This window comes from Bos mutus, chromosome 29 (genome assembly GCF_027580195.1).
Source record: "Bos mutus isolate GX-2022 chromosome 29, NWIPB_WYAK_1.1, whole genome shotgun sequence".
Lineage (NCBI taxonomy): Eukaryota > Metazoa > Chordata > Mammalia > Artiodactyla > Bovidae > Bos > Bos mutus.
In genome coordinates this window covers 16,088,996-16,115,319 of record NC_091645.1, presented here as the reverse complement: position 1 = coordinate 16,115,319, position 26,324 = coordinate 16,088,996, and the positions used below count along the sequence as shown (strand labels likewise).

At 47.7% G+C, this 26,324-nt stretch overlaps 1 protein-coding gene across 4 annotated transcripts in view; it reads right to left on the bottom strand.

Annotated features, from left to right (window-relative positions):
* TENM4 (teneurin transmembrane protein 4) overlaps positions 1-26,324 on the bottom strand; it is an 855,551-nt gene that overhangs the window by 508,138 nt on the left and 321,089 nt on the right. Inside the window, exon 4 of one of the 4 annotated variants that reach the window (XM_070365001.1) lies at positions 5,382-5,478. The exons of the other annotated variants lie outside the window; for them this stretch is intronic. The gene's annotated coding sequence lies outside the window, so the exon portion shown is untranslated. The remainder of the gene's footprint in view (positions 1-5,381; positions 5,479-26,324) is intronic. 4 annotated transcript variants of the gene reach the window in all.

Genomic DNA, 26,324 nt, shown 5'->3' with positions numbered 1-26,324 from the left:
CAGGAGAGGTCTGCGGAATGGACTCACCATTTTGTAACAAGAGCACAAAGCCAGGACTGACTCAGCGCTTTGTTGAATCGTGCTCTCTCTATGTATTCTCTTCACAGTTTTCTAACTTCCACAGGCGTGAGCTAGCTTTGGCACGGCAGCTGTTTTACACAAATGAAGCGCCACTGAGTGCGGTGGTGTTTGCGGGGCTCTGAGGGGGTCAGTTCGGGCAGGAGAGGCAGGAAGGAGCGGGGAGGGCCTGTGGGGAGCTGGGGCCGGGCCCCTGCCCGTCTGTGGTGGGAAAACAGCCGCTCCCCTTGGACCGAAAGCACAGGGCTGCCCCCGGAGACTGCGGTGCCAGACGGAGCCGAACGCGCCATCCCAGCGGCTAGCAGTGGAACCGGGAGACGTGGCATCGGGAGGAGTGCTGGAGTCAGTGTTCTTCCCAGCTCTCTCTCAATTCCCTCGTCTCTGGGCCTTAGACTCTTCGTCTTTAAAAGGAGAGGGTTCGACACCGTCAGTGGCTCTCTTGTTTTTGGTCTGACTCACTGGAAGGAGTATATTGGACATCTCAGCTCGGCCTGGATGCACATGTAACCCGAGTTTCACTTAGCAGTGCTTGCCCTTACTACCTGCTGTGTTCTCTAGTCCTCTCTGTTCATTTATAATTTATTATAATTTATGGAGAAGGCAATGGCACCCCACTCCAGTACTCTTGCCTGGAAAATCCCATGGACGGAGGAGCCTGGTAGGCTGCAGTCCATGGGGTCTCGAAGAGTCGGACACAACTGAGTGACTTCACTTTCACTTTTCACTTTCATGCATTGGAGAAGGAAATGGCAACCCACTCCAGTGTTCTTGCCTGGAGAATCTCAGGGACGGGGGAGCCTGGTGGGCTGCCGTCTATGGGGTCGCACAGAGTCGGACACAACTGAAGTGACTTAACATAGCATAGCATAATTTACACATTCATTTTATAAACTGTTATTGAAGCACAATGTTATTGAAGCACTGATATTGAAGCACAGTGTGTATATATATATCATATATATGATATATATACACAGTGTATGTATCATAAAGAGCTGAATAAGCTCTCACAAATTGAAAACACCCATGTACTCAGCTCTCAGATCAAAAGACAGAGCATTATCAACACCTTGAAAGCCCCCCGTGTGCCCAGCCCATTTTCTAGCCCCTCCCCCAAGGATCCTGATTTCTAACAATATAGATTAGTTTTGTCTGTTTTTATACTTAAGATGAGGAGAAGGAAATGGCACCCCACTCCAGTCCTCTTGCCTGGAAAATCCTATAGACAGAGGAGCCTGGTGGGCTACAGTCCATGGGGTCGCTAAGAGTTGGACAGGACTGAGTGACTTCACTTTCACTTTTCACTTTCATGCATTGGAGAAGGAAATGGCAACCCACTCCAGTGTTCTTGCCTGGAGAATCCCAGGGACAGGGGAGCCTGGTGGGCTGCCGTCTATGGGGTCGCAGAGTTGGACACGACTGAAGGGACTTAGCAGCAGCATACTTAAGATGAATGTTGTCACAAAGTTTCTTTGCACCTGGCTTTTTATTTCAATGTTATACTTGTGAGAGCCATTGATACAGCAGGGGACAGTATTCCATTGTGTGGCTGTACCACCGTTTATCTGTGCTGCTGCTGATGGTCATGTTTATAGGTGGAGAGGTGTGTGCATGTCCCACGTGTGTATCTAAGGACGGAACGGCTAGTTGTATACGCTCTGCGTTAGTTGATACTGCCAGGCTGTTTTCCAAAGTCATCATTCCAAATTACTCTCCAATCAGCCATATATGAGGGGTCTAGTTGCTTCGTGCACACGTGCTCAGTCGCTCAGTCATGTCCGACTCTTTGCGACCCCATGGACTGCAGCCTGCCAGGCTCCTCTGTCCCTGGAATTTTCCAGGCAAGAATACTAAAGTGGATTGACATTTCCTCCTCCAGGGGCTCTTCTCGACTCAGGGATCGAATTTGTGTTTCCTGCCTTGCAGGCAAATTCTTTACTGCCTAGTTGCTTCACATCTTTGCCAATGTTAGATATTGTCTATCTTTTTCATTTTAGCCCTTCTCATGGGTGTATAGTGGCATTTCATTGCTGGTTTAATCTGTAATTTCCTGATAACTGATAATGCTTTCATATGCTTATTGCCTATTTGGATATCCTCCTTTGTAAAGTGTCTGTTTGAAGTATTTTTTGCTTATTTTTCTATTAGGTCACTTGTCTTTCCCTTACTTATTTGTTGGAGTTTCCTCTTTTTTCTACTACATAGCTGACCCTTGGGTTTAGATGGCGTTTAGATGGGTTTAGATGGCGTAGGTCCACTTAGATATAGATTTTTTTCCACAGCAAATGCTACAGTGTTATCTAGACAATGGTTGGTTGAATCTGCAGATGCAGACCCTGGAATATTGACAAACCATGTAAATGGAGGGGCCACTCTAAATTATACCAGAATTTTCAACTGTGCAGAGAGAGGGTCAGTGCCCCAATCCCTGCATTGTTCCAAGGTCAAATGTACATACTTTGGATATGAGACTTGTGTTGAATACACATAATGTAAATATCTTCACCCACTCTATGGATTACCGGACTACTTTGCTTCACTTTAATGCACGATGATCTTGAACCACCAAATTAAATTCATGACCCACTAATGGGTCACAACCCATAATTTGAAAAACACTGCAATACACAATAATGCAGTTTTCCTTGGATCTAGAAACCCTGAAAGGGACACCTTTGGCCAGTGGCTGCCACTGAGGTGTTAGCCTGGGGCAGGACCCAGTATGAACAGCCGGCAGGTGTCTGGAGAACAAAGGCCATGCTATCAGCTATCATAATTTCCCAATTTAAACAGCAACCTTGTTCTACACCTTCAATGACAACACAGTTCTCAGTCCTCCTGAATTTAAGAGTCACCAGCCCCACAGCCCAGACTGAGGCAGGGGACTCAGAAGGGTGCTGTGGGAACACCTCTGGAATGAGCCTTTGCAGAGAGCAAAGAGTGTGCTCACCCACGTGGGCTTTCCATCCACCAAGGTGCCCAGACCCTCAGGGGAGGGTCTGGTGGAATCTAAGATACCTTTGGAGGTTCCTTTCAGTCAACAGATCAAGAGGACTTTCCCTAAACTCTGACAAATTTCGATAACCACGCGAGAAGGGCACACACACATTCCAGGTGCCTTCTTCGTGTGAAGGGTACCTTCTACGCAGTTCCCTCCCTCAGAGTAGTCTGGCATATACGCTCTTTAGGCTCCATGAAGACAGAGGCTGGGACACTCACGGAAAAACATGGCCAAGGTCACCCAGTTACAGAGCAAAGCTGACCAGCTCCACAGCCTGTTTTCATTCCTATGTCATACTCTTTCTGGGCTGCCAGTCACCATGGAGAGTGTTGACACACTCAAAGGGCCCAAAGGCGCTCTCACACGTGCACACAAACACACATGTGAGCACACACACACAGACATGTGCATGCATATACACACACGCTGTCCTGCTCAGGAATCTGTGGGCTGGACCCTACTGCTTCATTACATGTGGAGTTTTCCCCCTCTCCTGATGTCCAAAGTAGTGAACCATCTCATAATACATGAATAACAGAAACATAGATGCGGAGGGTGCTTTAAAAATACATGAGGATTCTCCAGCCCTCAGGTCTGCTGGGGGTCCAAGGACCTTCCTTCTGCAGATACCAATCCTAACTCTCCATGACTAGGGCTGTGCCAGCTGCCAGAGGTGGGTAGAATTTTGCAGCTCCTCAGATCCTCTCTACAAGTTTCCCATTTAACTGTATATTCCACAGCAACCAATCTTTCCTTGTCTGATTCTGAGCAGAGTTTTAATTTCATGAACTTTCCAAAGTTGGCCTTGTGTTTGCAGGAGAGTTTACGGGATGTGGCCACTCCTCCCCCATCCCTAACAAGCACGCCCACAGATTCACACTTCTCTCTTGTTAGCATCTTTGCCACCTGCTGTCTTCTCCTCCAGCGGGAGGTAAGGCACACCATCACCACTTATGTGACTACTACAAGTTTACTGAACACTTCCTACGCACCAGGTACCAAGTGCTTTACGTGCATTATCCCAGCACACCTCACATGAATCCTTTGCTGTATGTGTTATTAACCTGCCTTCATAAATGATGAAACAGATATTCAGGGAGAAGTGACAGCCTAGGACCCCAAGGTCAGCAAGTGACTGGACTGGGATTGTACCCACATCCCTGGACTATTTTATAAAATACTTGCTTATCACAGTATTTTTTACTGATCCCCAAGTCCTGGCCCGTTCCAGTGCCTGGGACAGAGAGAAGCCACAGCTTCTTTACTCTGAGTCAGCAAAACTACCCACATGGAAGGAGACAGCATCTTAGGACCATCTTGTCCTACCCTCCCGTTTTCTTCAAGCTCAGAGAGATGAAGGGACTTTCTCAAAAGCATCATTGCAGCAGAACTGAGACTGGAACCCAGGTGTGGTTCCTCGAGTTTATCTTCCTCTGATTCTCATGGATCTCATGGAATAAAAGACGCTGGTAGAGCACTGTCTGTATTCCAGGCCATCGGCCCCCAACTTTTTTGGCAACAAGGACCAATTTTGTGGATGACAAATTTCCACGGACTGGGGATGAGGGGGTGGTTTTAGGACGATTTGGGTGCATAACATTTATTGAGCACTTTATTTCTAATCTAATGCTGCCACTGATCTTACAGGAGGAACCAGTCCACAGCCCAGAGGTGAGGACCCCTGTTCTAGGCGACGCTTCTTTTCAAGGAGGCATTAACAGTGTTGGAAAGAAGGTGACCAGGGAAGAAACTGCTCTTAAAATCAAATTATAAGGCATTATTGGAGGGACAAAGAATACGAAAAGATCTCAGGGAAGGGTATGATTTTTGTCCTCATCCATTGTTAGGGCTGTTTGGTGAAAAACAGGCTTGGCAAGATGTGAGGGGCAGTGGATATAGTGGATACGAAATCCAGATTTTTATGAATAAAAATTCCGAATGGGGGAGATAACCACTTCCTCATTAGTCCCTGGAGCTTTCCAAGCATAGGCCAAATCTATCTATCTATATCCATCCATCCATCCATCTATCTCTCTATCTATCAAAGGTCCACACCTCTAAGACCCTTTCTTCTCTAAAATTTCTCAAGCCTTTGAAATGTACTAAAATTGTACAGGGAAGCCACGCAGTAATTCTGTACTCCCTGCTCATTGTTTTTAGGTAAAAAAAAAAAGAATCTCTTATAATATAAATGGATATAAAGTCTACCTATTAACACATATTTAAGGGGTAGAGTAAAAAAGCACCCATATCATTAACTTAAATCATGAATACTCTGAAGTGAAAAAAAAAATCAACTCACTTTTCTTTAAATCTTCTTAAAAGGGTCTAAGAATAGTCCTTCAAATAATCCTTGAAGTATGCAATTTTAATTTGGACACATGGTAATTTCAGTCTACCTGTTGAAAGAGACAAGACAGAAATCAGTCACTTCTGACGAGGCTGCTGTTCTGACAAGCAGCAGCTGAGGTTCAGGCAGCTGGGGGGCGGGGCAGGGATGGGGTTCGGGTGGGCAGCAGCAGCAGCTTTGGCCCAGGCTGAAGACTGGGTTTGAACCCTCAGAGGAAAGGCGACTAAGACAGGGATTCCAGTGCCTGGCACATAGCAAACGCTCAATAAATATTTAATCAATGAGTGAAGAAAAGGATGGGTGAGTAAGTGAGCATGATTGATCATCAACCTGTGGACACAGGGAGTTACCCTATAGCCTCAGGTCTCGGACTCTTAGGGAGAAACCTAATTTCCAGGCACTGGGCATACTATGGAGAATGATACAGAGCAAGGCTCATGCTATAGTGGAGAGAGTGGGGGTTTTAGAAGCAGCCATATGTGTGTTTGAATCCAGGCTCTACCACCTGTAACTGCGCAATCCTGGGCTATCTCATTTTTTGATGTTTACTGCGTGTATGCATGTGTGCTAAGTCGTTTCAGTCACGTCTGAGTCTTTGCAACCCTATGGACTGTAGCCCGCCGGGCTCCTCTGTCCATGAGGATTCTCCAGGCAAGAATACTGGAGTGGGATGCCATGGCGTCCTCCAGGGGATCTTCCAGACCCAGGGATCTAATCAGCATCTCTTACATTGGCAGATGGGTTCTTTACCACTAGTGCCACCTGGGAAGTCCATTTACGTTTACTACTGTTCTTAAATTCGATACTTAGCCCATTTGTCAATTTTCAGTGCTTCTTCTTTCTGAATACAAGGATTTAAGTTCATACATTTCCTTTAAGTACTGTCTTAGCTATAATTCCACTTAAATTTTTTTTTCTTTTGTATTGGGGTATAGCCGATTAACAATGTTGTTCATGATAGTTTCAGGAGAACAGGGAAGGGACTCAGCCATACATATACACGTATCCACTCTCCCACAACTACAGGGAAGGGACTCAGCCATACACATACACGTATCCACTCTCCCACAACTCCACTCCCACGCAAGCTGCCATGCAACACTAAGCAGAGCTTCATGTGCTATATAGTAGGTCCTATACAGTTGGCTCAGAGACATTACTTTGCCAACAAAGGTCCATCTAGTCAAGGCTATGGTTTTTCCAGTGGTCATGTATGGCTGTGAGAGTTGGAGTGTGAAGAAAGCTGAGTGCTGAAGAATTGATGCTTTTGAACTGCGGTGTTGGAGAAGACTCTTGAGAGTCCCTTGGACTGCAAGGAGATCCACCCAGTCCATTCTAAAGATCAGCCCTGGGTGTTCATTGGAAGGACTGATGCTAAAGCTGAAACTCCAATACTTTGGCCACCTCATGCGAAGAGTTGACTCATTGGAAAAGACCCTGATGCTGGGAGGGATTGGGGGCAGGAGGAGAAGGGGACGGCCGAGGATGAGATGGCTGGATGGCATCACCGACTCAATGGACATGAGTTTGGGTAAACTCCGGGAGTTGGTGATGGACAGGAAAGCCTGGTGTGCTGCGATTCATGGGGTCGCAAAGAGTTGGACACGACTGAGCGACTGAACTGAACTGAACCGATACAGTTGGCTATCCATTTTAAATATAGCAGTGTGTACATGTTATATCTGATATTTCTCTTATCATTTATAAGTATTTTACAATTCATATGATCATTTCTTGTTTGACTCATGAGTTAGTTAGAAGTGTTTTTGTGAATCTCTCTCAGTGCATTTTTTCTCCCCAAACTATTTATCCCCTGCCCAAAGCATCTTTTAAAACTCATCTTTCTGTTATTGATTTCTAGTTTAATTGTCCTGTGGTGGGGGAATGTGGTTTGCAGGATACTGATTCCTTGAAATTTACTGAGATGCATTTTATAGCCCAAGATGTAGTCAACTGTGAATGTTTCATGTGTGCTTAGAAAAAAGTGTATTCTCTAGTTATTAGGGGTAATCTCAGGCTAGTCTTTTAAAAACCTCCCTGCCCCTCCCATTTCCTTATCTGTAAAAAGGTACCTGAGCAATACACATTAGTTCCCTCCCGCCATTTAGAATTATGCTTCCTGACGAAGAGGTTGTGCAGATAGAGAGAGAGTACAAAGTAAAGAGGGCCAGATGTGCCGTTCCTGGCTTATCACAACATTAATAAGAATAGCCTAGATTTATCAAGCATTTGAAATATTCCAAATGATGAGTCCACCTACCGTTTGATTTCTTACTCTCCGTAAGCCTGTGGGCTGCTGCCCAGGCAGGTGGAGGTAAGGACCCCCGCGGAGCAGGGACACGCCCACCAGCAGGCATGGCCGTTCACTCAGCCCTCCACGCTGGAACCACAGGGCCCCTCGCTGACTCCCCCCGGCTCACTCCTTACATTCGCTCAGTTCGGTCTACTTGCTGACTCTCAAATCTATCTCCTTCTCAATGCCAACATCATTTCTTATCTGCTTTATTTAAACAGACCATTAAATTCCTACTGTTCTTAGAATGCGATTATAAGAAACAAATCCAGGCAAAATCTTGGCGGGCACAGCTCCGCAGTGGGGCTGGGGTAAGTACTGGCGGATGGGTACCAGAGCATCGGAATTGGGAATGGGACAGTGATGTTACATTGATCAAACAGAGGCATGGGTTTAGAAAGACAAACAACTGAGTTCAAATCGTCTTCCTCTAACTCAGCCCTTCTAGTGACCTTGCTTCCATCCCACTCCAAGTTCTTCCTCTCCTTTGAAAGAATTCCTGAAAGAGCCATCTAAACTACTTCCCCCACACCCACACACCCCACAAATTACTGTGGTGGGGCTCCACCTCCAGAGAGTTCTTTTTAGATCATAATCATGTTGTCACTGCAAATTCCAAAGACTTCTCAGTCTGCAGTGGCCTCCCTGGGTCACCTTCCAGCAGTATCACAGGCTCCTCTGGAAACCCTTCTGCCTTGGCATCTACAACAACAATCTCTTCTGATTCTCCTTTACCTGCAGGGATGTTCTCTGCTTCTTGCTAGTTCTTTTTTCTTTGTCTCATCCTTATATGTGAAAGAGTAAAGAGCCCCCTCTTTCTTCAATTCTGTGGCTTCAATTGGCATTTCCATAACTTGTTATTTGTTGATGCAAAACTGGTATATAACATTATTAGTTTTATAATTTAATTAGAATTGTTTCAATAAAACAAGAAGCATAAACTGCTATTTATTAAGTGTACATTAAGTGTATGCCAGTCAGTGTGCTAAACAGTATTTCACTTAATCGTCACAATAACCACCTGGGGGGCATAGTTTTTGTTAATACTCCCCCCCTTTTCTTTACGGATGAGAAAGGAGAAGCTAAGAAAAGAAATATAATTTGCCCAAGATCGCTCAGCTACTATGCACCGGAGCTGGGATTCAAAACACCATCTGTCTAATTCAAAGCTTGTGCTCTCAGCTACCACATTTACTCATCCTCCCCTCCTAAGCCCTGGAACTCACCATTCTCCCACAATGTCATGCACTTCATGCTTCCATTTTGCTGCCCTTGGAATGGAAGACCTTTATCTGCACTGTGAGCTGAGAAAAGTCTATCCATTGTTCAAGGCTCAGCTCCACAGCCCTCTTCCCCTAACGTTTCCCACAAGTCCAGCCAGCTTAATTGTTTCCATCTCCTTCCTGTGGCAGCTCTATAATGATACCAAACCATCCATTCATCCATCTGACCACGTATCCATCTATCCACCACATCTATCTATCCAAATATGGGAGAAGATTGTTTACCCAGAAGCATCCAAACACAGAATGTTTTATGCTCAGCCTTTGGGAAGAAAAAAAAAAAAAAAACATATCATACTTTGGTCAAAATTTAAGAAAATTTGCTGGAGGTCATGGTGTCTAGGGAAGAAAAGTGCTCTGCTAGGTATCTGGGAACGCTGACCAGTCAGGGACTGCCATCCCTGTGATCTGGTCAGGGTGGTTTCCAAGGTTACCAAGGCAGGTCTGTGCAATTTCCCTTACCCAGTCCCTATATTTCTAAATCCTATTGATACACCAAGACCGGCTCAAATACTCCTTCATCCTCAAAGCCTTCCCTGATTCTCCTCTCCCATCAGGCACGAACAAACCAGGATCTGCACACCACAGTGAGTCTGTGACATCGCTGATGACACTCAGCACTTTTATCATCCGTGGCTAATACTGCCGTTCAAAAAGCACTTCAGCATATTCATTTCCTGCTTTACCTTCCCTGCTGGTCTCCTTGGAGCTCGGAATTGCACCCACTTTCACCTTCATGATGTTTTCAGAACCAAGTCCAGTGCCTGGCACACAGACACTCTAGTGTGACTGCCCAGCTGAGATTGGTGACCCTGGCCTTGAATGGAGAAGGCCATTCAACAGCCATTCAAAGGCAAGCACCTAGCTGTGGACACAGCTGGTGTAAAGTACACATAAGATCCTATACAAAAATCCTACCTTTTCCACCTGACCCCCCCCCCCAAAAAAAAAGGATCAGGAAAGGGGGACCATATACCCACTTAACCTGAGGTTTCTGAGGCCTGTGTCCCATAGTTCACATGTTGGGGTGATGGCTTCTGATATTCTCCAGGATGACCTAAGCAGGGAAAGATGACGTCTGAACACATTCTAGTTTCCATAGTCAGAAAATGAGACTTAGACCTGAGAGAGAGACAGTGCTTCAATATCAACCATGACAGTCACCTGCTTTACCAAGGAGGGCAAAGGAGGTTCACTGACTCCATCCAAGTCATGGGACAGAAAGGACCGTGCAGACAAATTTTCCCTATCCCTCCCAGACTTGCAAATGAAGCCTCTAGGAAACCGAGTGCTCTCTGCATGGCTAAAAATAAACTCCCCGAAACTTCATCTAGCTCTATCACGGCTGCAATTTACAGCGTCTCAAGCTTCAGCGTGGTGTAATTAGCAAATGGATTATAATAATTTATTTCTGGTTTGAAAGCTCGAATGAGCACGACCTTCCAGCAGAATGGGAAAATTAAGAGGCTGGGAGCCAGCCACGCTCCTCCAGCCCCTTCCGATGCCACAATTTTGACGCTGGCCAGCATCCATCTACTGATGTCTGATGGATGTGCCACAGAGAGGGGACTGTAACTCTGGCCTCCAGGCTGCCTGGGAAGCAAGACTTCTAGAATACAGCATCCCCCTGCCCTACACCCCATGAAGGATCCATGCTCATTTTTGCAGGGGCTGGGATGGTGTTCTAAACCATCCTTCCAATGAGCAAGAACACCTAAGGGCAGGGAACGTTTGCTGTGATGTCTCTGAGTAGGCACTATTGAAGCCTGGACCAAGGAAGGCTAAGAAAAGGCTGGGCGGGGGTCAGAGAGGAACTGTGTTTGGGTTTTGTTGTATGTGTGCCTTGAGTGACAACCATGTCAAGTCTCTTTTACAAAATGCTGACAGATACGTATCTTCCTCACAAGATTATCATGGTGATTAAATGAGGAAAATGTATCAAAGGGGTTTAGTAAGTGAATGCTAGTGATTCTTCTTGAGTGAATACATTCCCAAAGTAGCTCTCTCTGATGAGGGATGCTCCTGGCCAAAGCACTAGAGTATGCTGTGGTAAGGCACCAGGGCTGGGGCAGCGGAAAAGCCAGAGGGTTGTCTCCTTGAGTTTCCCTCTGCAGAATCCAGGCAGAGGCCGATCCATTTACCTTTCGCAGTATCTTCCTGGTGGAACATTGTGATGCTGGGAAACAGGGATCCTGCTGTGGGCAAGGAGTGTGAACAACTTTCTCCTTTCTCATGCACGTGCCAAACACCCGCCCAAACACATACTGACACGGAAGGTGAGGATGGTGGCCAGGCGGTGTGAAAAACCAAAGTGATGCTTGTAGCCTCTCTGTTAGAGGCAGGGGAATGAGCATTCACTGAGCAATGACCAAGTGCCAGGCACCGCATTGGACAGCTTTGCTTCTGCAGGGACGCAAAACTTGCTCTCTTCTCCCTCCCCCAGTGTCTCTTTAGTACGACAATTATTTTGAACTGAAAACAATCAAGGCTCGAAAGACTCAGGAAGAAACTCTGACCTTCCCCCTAGTTGCCTAGAAAATTTAGATAGAGGGCCTGCTCCCAAAATAAAGCTATCACCAGAGATACTGATGCCAAAATCCTGGCTCTCTGTGCACTGATGCTAAAAGGAAATACAGGGTTTTGGAGGCACAAGAAAAAGGAGCTTTATTCTTTGCCAGGCAAAGAGAGAACATAGTAGGCTAGAGTCTTAAGAACTGTGTCCCACTCCCTGGGGAATAGGGGAAGGTTTTATATCCTAATAAAGGTCTTGTGGCTTATTTTTCTTGTGCAAAACTTCAAAATGGCCACAGTTGGCATCAGGCAACTTGGCAACTGGGATTGGTCTTTTCTGAAGTTTATCTGGCCTGTGACCTTCTTTCTGATATGCAGAATGCTATGAGGGTGTGTAGGGAGAAAAGAATGCCAGGTGCAGAGTGTAATTCATACGGAGTCAGAGAGTAATTAGCTTTGTGAAGGACAAGTCCAGCTACAAGTGTTTGTTGGTAGTAACAGCAAAAGAATAACCGAGACTGCTTAACTCTTGCAGGTCTGTTTAGGCTGTTTCCCCAGTCAGTTCATTGGTTCCTTATTTTTCTTTTCTATCAGAAAAGTCATTTCTATTTAAGAAAAGTAGTCTCATTTCTATTTTTTGCTGCAACAAGAATATGGACTGGGGATGGTGAGGGGAACAGGACCTATGGATCAAAGGCCACACTCTGTCCCACTGTCTCTGTATGGCCCAGCAAACATTTATTTACCAAATATTTTCTCTTTCTTCTCCATTTGCCTTCCTTCCTTTTGAAGTCTGAAATCACTATCCCCAATATTCCCTTGCGACTTTAGCTGAAGATGGTATTTAAGGTGGGGGTTTCAGCCATTTTGGTGAGTTAGTTTTCCTGGGTGAGTTAGATTTCTTTCTCTCCCATGAATATAGTAATTATACTTTCCATTTTCTCCTGTTTATCTGTCTTATGTCAATTCAGTTCTCAGACCAGCCAGAAGAACCTGATTAGAAGGGAAGAGGAAACTCTCTTCTTCCCCGACACTTCCCAGCTCCACTCACAGCCTGCGAGGGGACCCCTGGCCACAGGGTCACAGGGCACCGAGGCTGTCACTGTGTACGGCCTGCGAAGCCTCCTCTCCCATCCGCCTCCCCAACCGGCCCCTGAGTAGGAAGATGGGATCCTCATTCTCACGCTCTCAGTTCTTAGGGATCATTTCAGGGGAACTTCAGTGTTCTGATCACTTATGTTGGGACTTCACCCACACTTGCCTACTTCACCAGACTGCTTTCAGAACAAAGAGCATGAGTGTGAAAAATTTTGGAAACTATGCCAAACACTGAGTGACCTGTTGCTCTCATTCAGACCCTCGCGCGCTTCCTAGTTTAAATTGTTTTTGTTCCCAAGTCACAGAAAGATACACTGACTGTATCTTCCTGTCTCTTCCCTTGTTCCCTTGGCTCTGTGCAAGCCAGCCATCTTTCAGGCCATTATACTCAGGCAGCAAATTCTGTTTCCCCTTCCAGGAGTTGCCTTTACCATTTCGGTCTCAGCTTAGACTGGAAATCACTTCCAGGGGTAGGTTTTCTCTGCCATCTGTTCTGTAGGGCACTTGTACTTCTTTGAATGACAGTTGATGAACGTCTGCCTCTCCAATTAGAGCGAGGTGGGCCCACTTTTGTCTCGTCACCAGGATGTCCTGGGGGGGATGTCTTCAGGGGGCCAGGCATACAGCATCCACTCAATTAGCGTGTCTATTTTGTTTACTTGTGTACCCCAGCCTCTGGAGGCTGTGCGGCACACAGTCAGGTCAGTGCTCAATCAACACTTGTTGGAGAAATGCGAGCGTAAAGGTTGGTTACAAAGGATGTGCAACAGGGGGTGAAAACCATGGATGCTGGAGCCAGAACACCCAGTGTGACCTTGGCTTCTCCACTCAGAAGTGTGTTACTCTGGGAAGTGACTTCACATCTGTGGGCCTCATTTACAGTTTCCTCATTTACTCAGAAAAAAGGAATCATAGCTATGCCTACCTCTGAGAGTGGTTGTGAGGATTAAATAATATATTCTAAGTTCATGAGCAAGGTCAGGCATGGGGTTGGCACTATGTAAGTGAGGCTTGGACTGCAAGGAGATCCAACCAGTCCATCCTAAAGGAGATCAGTCTTGAGCGTTCATTGGAAGGACTGATGTTGAAGCTGAAACTCCAATACTTTGGCCATCTGATGCGAAGAGCAGACTCATTTGAAAAGGCCCTGATGTTGGGAGGAGAAGGGGATGACAGAGGATGAGATGGTTGGATGACATCACTGACTCAATGGACATGAGTTTAAGCAAGCTCCAGGAGTTGGTGGTAGAAAGGGAGGCCTGGTGTGCTGCAGTCCATGGGGTCGCAAGAGTCAGACACGACTGCGTGACTGAACTGAACTGAACTGAAGTGAGGCTATTCTTCTTATCAAGACCGCTCATCATCTTTCATCTTTCTCCCCTGACCCAGCTCACATCCCTCTTCTTCTCCGAAGCTGGTCCAGCTGGGTCCTTCTGCTCTTTCTCCTAGCTCCCAGGGCCTGTTCTCTGCACTGAGGACCCTTCCATGCACTGTTCTCCCTGACTCCCCCGAGACCACAGCAGCCTGGAGAAAGGCCTAGAGGGGTGAACCAAGGAGGACTCTAAAGAGGGAGAGAGTGTGCTGGAAGGTATGGGTGAAAAAGTGGGGGACCCCTGGAAGGAGTGGGGGCTGTTTGTGGCAGCTACTTGCATCTGCTTGGAGATTCTGCCTCAAAATTCATTTCGAGGAGCAAAGCTTCCAGCCTTGAGTGCCTGCTTCATGGGCTAGGAAAATGTCCCTTTTTTGGAGGGAAATAAATGGTTCGCCATTAAGATATAAAATGCAGCTGTTACAGTCCATAAAACAACAGACAGGTTAATATGGGTGCTTAAGAATGCTATTTCCTCATATTAACCTCAGCAAGAGCAACCTAACCAGATTGACTCTGGAGCACTTTGGAAACCTGCTGATTATCTCTAATATTTATCTGATGTGTAAGTAACGGTGGGTGTTTGTTTCCAAAAGAAGTTGTCTCGCTCTCCTCCCTCCCTCTCTCCTTCTGCCCTTTTCCTCTTCTTCCTTCCTACCTAAGAACATCTGGGCCTTAGTTTTCTTCCTGGGACAAGACCACGCAGATGTGCCTGGGGGGCACTTCTGGGTTTCTGAACTTGCCTCCTGATGGGGCTCAATGACTCACATCATTCCTTTCCATCCACCACCTCCTGCTCCTCCCAGCCAATCCATTTGACCCACACGGTGTTGACCAGGGGACTAATTCAACTTCCAAAATGTTCATATTTTAAAACTGGTTTTAAGCTATTGCTCACAAAGAGGTGAGATTCAGTTCCAAGAAAAGTGCAAACTGCTGTGACTCGTGGCACACACCTGTGCAGAAGAAAGGCCAGCCAGGGGTGTTCAGTCAACGCACAGGCTCTGGGGCAACGGGGCTTCAGCTCTGGCTGTTGGCTGGCAGCTTGGGGAAGTGACTTTAGAGTCTGCGCTGCATGCTGTACATCGTAGCAGAAGCCAGCACCTCAGCCCCATTCTCAAAGTCCTATGTATAAGGGCTTTTTCCCCAGCTGCTTGTCAGTGCAGACAGCTCAGAGCTCCCCTCCAGCTATCGTTCCTACTGTGCGTAACAGATAGTCCTCAGGAAATTCTGGGGAGGGGAGAGGTGAAGTGGGTGATTTCAGCATCATCAAAAATTACCAACAGATGGGACTTCCTTGGTGGTCCAGTGGCTAAGACTCTGAGCTCCCAGTGCAGGGGGTCCAGGTTCGATCCCTGGTTGGGGAACTAGATCCCACATGCTGAAACTCAGAGACCATGTGATGCAACCAAGACCTGGTGCAGCCAAATGAATATTTTTAAAAAACTGACCAGCAGATCCTCAAATGGGCAGGGCTCTCTCAGGCCTCAAGCACTCTGTACACGCCGTTTCCTTTGTCTCTGTCAACTCATCCTCCCTTAATTCCTTCTTCTCCTTGAACACTGAGCTGAAGTTCATCCCCTCTGGAAGCCTTTGATACCCTCTGTCTAGATCAGGGGCCCATCTTTTGAGCTTCCACATCCCCCAGGCTTCCCTTGCTGGTGTAGTTCTCATCTGGATGAAATTATCTGCTTATTTGACTGTCTCCAATGAATATCTCCAGTGGATGCTTACAGGGAAAGGAGTTTTTGGGTACAAAAAAGTAACAATCAATATATTGTTTAATCTATGCATCAACTTTGAGCCTTGCTCCAGGAAGAATTTAAGACAGCACAAAAATGAAAAATACCCCTGGGAAGCTTTGAGTAGAATAGCAGAGACATAAGCATAAAATATATATATAAAATACGACAGGAGCTGAGATGATGTTATGTGGGTGGAGGCCTGGTGTGGGTTTGGGGATTCTTCCCTCTGGTCTAGCCCAGGGTATAGCACAGAACCTGACTTGTGGGGAGGCTCAGTATTTGTGGAGTGAATGAGATGAATGGGGTGCGGGATCTGAAGGGGCCTTAGAGATCTCTCATGTCAATGAGGAAGACTGAGGTCAGAGAGAAGAGAGAGGAGACGAGGAGGCCTCCTGGTTCTTGGCTTCACAGGAAACAGAATCCGGGCCTCTAGAACTTTGGTAATTCTAGATTCCACTGGAAGCGGAAAATGCAGAAGGCCAAGCCACTTTCCTTCCCTGGGCCTCAGTTTTCTCACCCACAAAAGCAGAAGCTTAGAGGTCACTCTTGAAGGCTGTTCCAGTTTGTAAACCCCACAGAGACTGAGGTTACCAAAAAAAGAAAAGAAAGAAGCTGAGGAGTAACGTGGTCAATGTTCATGTGATGTCATCTGATCTGTCTTATCCTGATACAAATTCAAGAACCTACTCACAGGGAATAGCCCTTCATTCATTTATTCGAAACAAATATACTAAATGTCAGCTGTGTGCCAGGTGCTGACCTGGGCTCAACCACAGGGCACCCAGGAACCAACGCCTTCCTCTGGACCTGCTCCCTGCTCTCTGAAGTCCTGGGCTGCCCTCCAAGGATCTGCTCTACAACTCTGAGTGAACTTCTCTCTCTCCCTTCCTCCTCCCTGCTTTGTGTCTTCTTTCATACTTCATTCATGCATCCCACAAATGTTCACGAAGCACCTCCCCGAGGATGTGCCTTGTGACCTCAGCAGGCCCCTTTCCTGGTGCTGAGCCAGGCAGTTTTCAGAGCTGAGGATGTCACCAACATTCACTATGCTCCCAACCCACAATTCAGTTCAGGCTGCATGTCTGCCTGGACTCTCTCAGTCTTCTCACCCCCTTCCAAGGCCTAGTCCTCAAGCCCTCTATCCTGTGACACCTTCTCTGACCTCCTTCTGCTGGGGTCACACAGCCTCTCCTTTCCACAATGATCCCACCATCTCGCACTGGTGGGTTTGTCTAGTGGCCCTGCTGCTCTGAACTCCATGAGTCCTGGGACAGTACGTTCATCATCCCATCCACAGCAGTGTTGACCCAGAAAGTGCTGGAGAGGGCCTGGCTGAAATGGACTGCCATCAAAACTTCCTGACCAGCACATTCTAACTCACCCAGGCTCGGAGAAAAGGCAGAAAGTGTCTCTCTACCTGTCCTACCAGCAAACCCAACACGACCATGCTCTGCAGCTTCCCTCTGCTTCCAGAGGCTGTTCTCAGCTCATGTGGGGCCCGGGGACTCTGCTCCCAGCGCCCGGGCAGTTTACACCGTATCCTCTGATGTCCTGTCTCAACTCTTCTCAATACATTCTGTGAATTTGCTGGGAAATGTGCATGCATTCATGATCCAAAGAAAATCTACCTTTAACATACTTTCACAAATAAAAAATCCCTCTAGAAGCTTAAGTTTTTCTAGCTGTGCTTGAATTTTGCTAAGGTTCTTTAAGAAAGAGAGGATTATTTTCCCTTCCAAAGTATTAATACAGTCACACCAGCTAAAGCATAGTGGGGCTACAGATACCTCTTGGTACAAGGCAGCCAGGGTTGGAACCTTGGCTCTGCCATGCTAGCCCTGACCTTGGGCCTCCAGCTAGACTAGACTTCTGTCTTGCCCCACAATTCCAGTCTTGCTGCCCAGAAAAAGAAGAGTAATCCAACTGCTGGCTCACTCAAGCATGGACCCAATCACTTATTCCATCACGTATCATCTTCCTTAATTACTCATTCATGATGATTCATTCATTCACTATATTTATTTCCTCCAGCGTGCACTTATTCATTCACTCAAAATTAGACACATTCATTCATTCATTGGTTCATCTGCTCATTAATTTCTTCACTTATTTACTCATCTACTCACTCATTCATTTACTAACTTCTTTGTTTCTTCATTTGCTCCTCATTAACTCGCTTGTTTGCTCACCCTTTCATCCACTTTTCCCTTCATGCACTCACTGCCTCTTTCCATGCGGTCACTCCCTTGGGCCCTCACTCACCTCCGACACTTATTACTCCCTATTTCCCAGCACAGCACCCTTTCCAGGAAGGCCAGCCTCCATCACGGAGGGGTCCATCAGTCCTCACTCCCAGAACATTCCCTTCCCTTTACCATCCAGCTTGCTGAACTGCGTAGGCATGTGTCCTGGTGTGCAGAGGCTATGCTTGCCATTCAGGAACAGATGTTCTTGGAATGACTGTTTTGACTTTCACCCTCTAATGCCAGAAAATTCTCCAAACTCCTCCAGCATGCAGGAAGGCATCCACTTAGCATGGGCAGGGCCTGCAGCACCCAGGGTTCAGAGTCTAGGACACAGGAGATTGCTGGTGGTCAGAGACACAGGGAACTTGGAGAGCCTCCCTGCTCTAGGGATCTGTGATCTGGGGTCCAGGGACCAGCTGGAGAGGGAGACGGGCCCAGAGAGCAGTGGACTTTGTGAGGCAGGTTAAGGAGCATGAAAAGGAGTGGACTGTCTTAGGATTATGGACTCACGATCGGTCTGAGTTCGGGTTACTGTGATGACAGGTGACACAGTCAATGGACAATGCAGAGGTTTATTGGCGGCAAGGCCAATGAGAAGTTATTAGCAATGTCATGGCAGAAGATCAAACTTACAATTTGTTGAACTAGCTTCCCAGTGCCAGGGGCTTCCCATCTTTATGCTAGCATCCCTTAGTAATCCAGCTTCCTATCTTCTAGAAATAGAATCTCCTGAGTTTTCACTGGTCACATGACCTCACAGCCAAAGACTAGATTTCCCAGATCCCCTTGCAGTGAGGCATGACTGGCTAACCCCTGGCCAATGGGTGTGAGCAGAGGTGCTACATGCAACTTCTTGGCTGTGTCCTTAGGAGGAAACTGGCTGACCTCCACTCCTTACTTCACTACCTGCCAGCTAAAGAATGGACCTCTCCAGTGAGCCATCTCTGCCTTTGGAATTGAGGTCACATCCTGGTGTACAGTAGAATCACAAGACAGAGATGCCTCAGTCCCCGCAGAACTGCTTGAAGCAGAACTTGTCTATGTCCCCAGCTGAGATTTTATATGCAAGAGAAACAAGCATCTGTTATACTTTGGACAATGTTGTTTTGATCTCCATTAAAGCAGCCAAGCTAATATTTACTAAGACGAAAGAAATCTCCTGCATTGTGTTTCCTTATGGAGAAACTTCCTTTAGAGGAACACTCTTGGCTTCTCCGGCTCCCTCACTTAATCCTCTCTGGTGTGGTTGAACAGCTTCCCCTCAAAATTCATGTCTGCTGGGAACCTCAGAATATGATCTTGTTTGGAACTGCAATCTTTGCAGATATAATTAAGGTAAAGATCTAATGAGCTCATGTGGGATCAGGGTAGACGCTGCATTCAATGAGAGAATGTCCTTAGCAAAGATGGAAAAGGACCCAGAGACGCAGAGGAGAACAGCAGGTGACGATGGAGGCAGAGACTGGAATGATGCGCGTATAAACCAAGGGACACAGGAAGCTATGAGAGAGGCCCGGGTTCTCCCTCAGAGCCTTCAGGAAGGACTGACCAACCCCACTGACACCTGCTTTCAGAACTTCAGCCTCTAGAACTGTGAGAGAATACACTTCTGTTGTTCTATCTCCAAGTTTGTGGCAATTTGTTGCAGCAGACCCAGGAAACTAACACAGGCTCTGAGAGGAGGGATGGCTGTTGGATGGGTGGGTTTGGCAGACAGAACTGGATCTGCCTTCCCCTGCAGCCCTGTGCCCCCAAAATGGCCCCCAGAAAGCCAACCTCTCTTCTCCTGCAGGGAATGCAGAGGGCTGTCTCTGATTCTAGAATGCAGGGTTTAGCGCGCCCCTCTGTCTACAGATCTGCAGCTGTACTGCTTCCCATCGTCGGTGCAGTGCGGTCATCAAGATCATGGCCTCTGAAACCAGGCTACCAGGACCCAGTCCTACTTCCCTATCTATTAGTTGTGTGGTTTTGGGTAAATTAACTAAAATGCCATTGGCATCTTCATCCGTTAAAAGGGGATAATGATAGTACCTACCTCACGGAACTGTTGAGAGGACTAACTTAGCTATATCAAGACATGCTTACAACACAGACCGACAAACACTAAGTGCTGAGTCAGTGTTAGCATTTAACTAGTGGTGATCAGCTATGTTATTATCTGACTCTGCTATGTCTCAGTTAATTTTTAACTTAAGCCGGGAATGTAGGTATTATTTTCTGACTCCCCTCAACCTCAACCTTTACTGTATTGAATCTTCATTAACCTCCTTCTGCAGACAAGGAAACCAAATCTGAGAGAGATGAAATGGTAGCCCACAGTCACCTTCTGGGTCCTTCTTCTCCACCTACCCTGGCAGCTCAGACAACCCTGTGGTCTGGTTGTTGGGGTCCTAGGCTCCGGTTAGCAGGCCCTGGAAGGTCTCTTTCCTGGACCCAAGGTAACAGGGCTGGAGCCTGGTAGGACCTCCTTCGGCCAGCAGTCCTGATCGGCTGCTCAGTGTGCTGAGCTACGCAGCTTGGGGCCACGTGAGGATCCCGCAGACCATGTCCACACAAGACTAGACTGCTCTTCAGCCCTATGGGGCCATCTCTGCAGCGAGAGCTGTGCTCCAGGGAAAGCAAGTTGTCTCTGCAGATGTGCCCCTCCGTCTGGGGCTCCCAGACCCATCCTGGGTGAGAGCAGCAGGTTTAGTCTCAGGAACCAGTGGTTTACCACATGCTGAATGAAGCCCTGTCACTGGGAGGATGGAAGTCCTTGGGCCCAAGTGTACAGATGGTGGGGAGGAAAAGTCTCAAAGGGACAAGGGGAAGGGAACTAGCTGAGGATCTATTGTCTGCCAGGTGCCGTCCGAGGTGCTTCATGTTTGATGTTACATCTGATCCTCAAAACAGTCCTCTGCCATAAACCCATTGTAAGAGATGTGGAAACTGAGGCTCAAAGACCTGAAATCACTTATCTAAGCTATGTAGCCAGGAAACATTGGAGGTACCCAGGTTTGCCTTAATTTTTTCTTTGACAACACAGGAGAATCAGACATGCCGTCTTCACTCTGAGCAGGGAGAGTCTTTGGGGGTCCGACCTGACCCAGAGGGGCCTGGAGCCCTGGAGCAGGTTCCACTGGGTCATGCTCCATGCACACTGCAGCCATGCATCTCCAGCATCAGTGGTGCTGCTGCGTTTGGATGGCCCTCTACACTCCGTGGAGGACTTAGACCTTGATTCTCTCCTGTGAGGTGATGCAGGTCGAGACAAGCTCCACCTGTGATCTCACTGAAAGATTCCAGATCAGGAACCTCTTCCAGGCCTGAGCGACTAGAGTGTGCTCTGCTTGCTAACAGACTTTCATCAGCAAATTCAGCCACCCTTCCTCATGTCTGCTGTGTGTTGCCAGGCATGATGCTAGGGGGAGGGTCTCCAGAGAGGAATCAAAAAGCCCCTGCCCTTGAGAGTTTATGAGCAAGAGGGAATGAGAAGCCTGGTAGCATAAGAATGACGAAGGGGATGGGTGCTAGCACTTACTAAGCATTTACTATTGGCTGTTCTGAATGACTGATGCTTATCATCTCATTTAACCTTCACAAAACCCTATTATTTTATTCAAGAGGAAACTGAGGCACGGAGAGATTGGAATTACTAGAAAGAGGCAGACAGGAATGCAAACTCAGACAATGAAATCAATTTTATATGCAGGCAGTAACTAATTTGCCCAGGATGTGTGGAGAAGTCAGTTCCATCTTCACAGAGGAGTTAATACCAGCGTAGGGTTTTGCAGGATGCATAGGAGTTTGCCAGGCAGAAACTAGGTGAGTGTGGATCAGGAAGTTTTAGAAGTAAAGAGAGAAAAGCACACTCAATGGTGGAGAGGTTCAAAACAGAGTGGTGTGCAGAAGGAATCCCAGGTAGTTCAGTATGTCTAGAACACAAAATCAAGGAACAGGAATGCAGGAAGGGATACAATTTCGGAAATGAGGTTGCAGAAGGAAAAGGGACCAGCTCTTGGAGAATCATGAATGTGAGGCATAGAAGCTAAGATTCTCCACCCCACTATTAATCAAACATGGGGTTTATTCATTTCATGCAGTGACGTTTGGGGGAAAGTATTCCAGGCTGGCATAGCAGTCAAACAGTGTCATCAAGGTCCCAGGTTCCTTTTCCCTTACAGTTCTGTCATCCTTAACATTTTCCTCCAGTTGCAAGATGGTGGCTGCACCCCCAAGCAGTCTATCTGTGTTCAAGGCAGGAAGAAGCAGAAAGGGTAAAGAGCAAAAGTCTGATCTGTGTGATAGGAGCTCAAACTCCATTCATTTTGTGCCCACTGGGGACCCACTGAAGAGTCCAAGGCAGGGCAAGAGATGATAACGATGCTGGTTAACGCATACTGAGCACTAACCACCCCAGGGAATGTTCTACATTATACACGTCACCTTACACACGTCTCCACAGCTAATCCTCAAAGCACCCTCAAGACACACAGGTTCGTGTCCATCCGTGCTCAAGCTCAGTCATGGCCAACTCTTTGTGACCCGATGGACTGTGGCCCGCCAGGCTCCTTTGTCCATGGGGATTCTCCAGGCAAGAATACCAGAATGGGTTGCCATTTCCTCCTCCAGAGGACTTTCCTGACCCAGGGATCCAACCCGTTGTCTCCTGTGTCTCCTGCATGGCAGGTAGATCCTTCACCTGCTGAGCCATCAGAGAAGGAAGATGCAGGTACGTCCCCATTTAAAAATGGGGCGACGCAGAGAGGTTAAGAAAATCACCTACTGCTGCCCAGGCAGAAGAGGCAGAAACTGAGAGGTCCGGCTTTGAGTCTTGCTCTTAATCACCATGTTTGCCTGCATTTTAGAAAGTGTACTACGTGCGAGTGTGGAGGCAGCGAGTCCAGTGCAGAGGCTGAACTCTCCAGGTGGAGAGAATGGGACCCTTGCAAGGATGAAGAATGGGGGCAGGCAGGAGGGGAAGGGGAGGACCTTACGACTGTCCTCTGTGTCCGCAGGGCCCACAGGAGCACGGAGGCCAGGGGCACCAGTGCTGGGCAGCTGCAAGGACTCTGCAAAAAGAGTTACAGCGTGGCGGCAGGCAGAGCCTGCCACAGGCCTGACTTTCACGCTGACACCCACATCACTGTTGTCGTTCGTGCGCAGACTCTCACCCCAGACAGTGCCAAGGCCCAGAAAAGCAGGAAGCGGTGTGCAGAGGTGGGGCCACAGTTAGATCACTGTCTTGTGCCTGGCAGATGGGAGCAGGGTGATGCTGATGTCTGCAGCTGACGGGGGCCCATGTGGAGGGGGCAGGACAATGACTCAGGGGCTCAAAAAGCCCTGGGCTCCCATCCCAGCTGGATCTTCAGTTAGTGGTGACTTCAAGTCACCTCTCCAGCACGCATCTCCCCTGCCTTCGGTGAGCTGCCAGGATGCAGAGGCGAATCCCACCACCCTGACATCAGGGAGTTCCCAGTCTCCACAGCACTGGCGCCAGTGATCAGTGCTGAGATATGGGGAAGCATAGAGGTCATAGTGGGGGTCCAGGGCAGTGAGCAGATGCTAAACCAGGCTGGGAGGTCCAGGTGGGCTTCCTGGAGGAAATAACTACCAACCTGCATTCCATAAGATAAGAGTTGGCCAGGCAAAGAGGAAGGAAGGGTATTCCGTTAAATAAGAACCAAATGGGCTAAGGCGAATGGACAGAAAGCAAGGCACATAGAGGAGTCTTCAGGAGGAACCAAGCCTCTTCTGTTTCACATCACACTTGCGGCTCCTAGCATCCCAGTGGCTGGTACACACAATATTGGCTGCGGAAAGCAGGGCTCCTAGCGCTTGCGGCAGATTGATCACAAAACTGTCACAGGTCTTCCCCTCCTCGTATTCTTGGCCATTTGCACTGTGACTGCAGATCCTGTTATCAAGAGGCGAAGACTATTTCCCCCTCTGTTAAATCTGGGCTGACAGTGTAACTTGCTTTGGCCAATAGGATGAGGCAAGCTGGTGACACATGAGTTCGGAACTCACATCTTCCCTCTCTCTTGGCGTTGGGCTCAGCTGCCCGCTTACTTTACTGGATGACAAGAGGCACATGGCCCAGTGACCTTACCCCCACCCCTCCATGGCCCCAGACGACTATCAGTCCTGGGCCCCTCCACCAGCTGACCCAGAGTGGCCAAGTCACACCTTTTTGCCTGGGACCTTACTAGTTTTAAATGAAATGGTCCATATTCAAGAACGCTTTTGGTCCCAGGCAAACAGGGACGGCTAGTCATCCTAGCTGACTCATTTGAAAAGACCCTGATGCTGGGAAAGATTGAGGGCAGGAGGAGAAGGGGACGACAGAGGATGAGATGGGTTGGATAGCTTCACTGACTTGATGGACATGGGTTTGGGTGGACTCCGGGAGTTGGTGATGGACAGGGAGGCCTGGTGTGCTGCGGTTCATGGGGTCACAAAGAGCTGGACACGACTGAGTGACTGAACTGAACTGAACTGAACTGAGTCATCCTAAGCGGACCTTAGATGCATGAACAAGCCCAGTCAAGTTTTACGCAGATCAGCAGAGCTGCCTGTGACCCATAGACGAGGGTGCAGTCATAAATGCTGCAGTTTTAAAGCACCAAGTCTGTGGTTTTTAAAGTGCCAAGTTTGTTACACAGCGATGGATAACAGATAAGCTGGTTCACTGGGGATGAGGCTCAGGTTCTCAGCTTCCGTAGCAGTTGGGAACCAACTAAGCTTCTCTCCGGGAGTGTGGTATCGAGTGGGTCATGATAGGGAAGACACTGACACTCAGAGACGTTAAGTCACCTGCTCAGGATCACAGAGCCAGTGGGTACTGGCAACGGAATGCAGCCCCAGGCCTCTGACCTTCCCCTTCCACCATGCTTTCTCTGTGTAATCAGCACATTTGTGCTGCAGTAACCGGAGGCCCCCCAGAGATTGTTAATTTAACAAATCTCTGGTCATGCTACAGCTCTTGTGATGGTTTTCTTTACTAGATCCAGTGTCAGACCACGTTATACGCTCTCTCCCACATGAAGGATGATGGGACTCACACTTAACCGCAAGCCACAGCCAGTCCGACCATGGTCAGATGCCAGGGCAAAGGCAACACTGTCAGGCAGCAGAAGACATGTGTTCAGAACATCCTGACACGCAGGTGGAAAGCCACACTGGCTTTTTATCACACACACGAGGAGCTGGGGGACACTGATTGTAGTTTTAATTCTGACACATACCTGCTGCATGACCTTGGGCAAGTCCCTGCCCTTCTCTGGGAGACTGGGTACCAATTGATCATTTGAAACTGGTACCATTCACTGTAAATTGAGGGCAGAACATGGGGTGGGCACCTTTGAACCCAGGACCAAGTACAGCGCATTACAGCTGCTCAAAGAATGCTCACCGATCACATGTCATAGCAGGATGTCTTCTTTTCTGCTGATAGAGCAAGAAAGCCATCTTGCAGAGGGCAGGGGGCCCTGACATTAATTTGGAAAAAATGTAAGTTTCTTTCCCGTTATTCCAAGGAAGAATGAGAATGAGACAGGACTTTGTTTCTTGGGTCTGGGGTTTGCCCCTAAAGAGAACTGGCTGGCCTTGAGGGCATGGCAACCCACTCCAGTATTCCTGCCTGTAGAATCCCCACAGGCAGAGGAGCCTGGTGTGCTACAGTCCATGGGGTCTCAGAGTCAGACATGACTGAGCGACTAAGTATGCACACATTGCACTCCCATGAGTGCTTCATGTTCACTTCTAAACACTTCTGGGATGGTGGGACTTTGGCAGTGTTAGGAGGAGAACGCTGCTAAGGGACCTAGTGGTCTCAGAAGTCTAGTGGGAAACATCAGAAGTAAAATTTAGCACCAAGAAGACCCCTCTCCTTCCAAGAGTCTTGTAGGCTTGGTTAGGAAGCTGGGCAAATGAGACTTTGCTACCCTGGGAGACCTAGGGGCCAGTACCTATTCATAAGGCATAATGGTACTAACTACAGTAGTGGATTGAACGAAACAGAGCTTTTCAATACCTGCATGGTATTACAGGCTGAATTGGGTCCCTTCAAATTCAGATGCTGAAGTCCTGACCCTCAGGGCATCGGAACGTGACCTTATGTGGAAATAGACTCACTGCAGATATAGTCAAGATGAGGTTATATCAGAGTAGCTTGTGTTAGTCACTCAGTTATGTCCAGCTCTTTGCAACCCCATGGACTGTAGCCTGCCAGATTCCTCTGTCCATGGGATTCGCCAGGCATGAATACTGGAGTGGGTTGCCATTCCCTTCTTTAGGGGATCTTCCCAATCAAGGGATCGAACCCGGGTCTCGTGCACTGCAGGTGAATTCTTTACCATCTGAACTACCA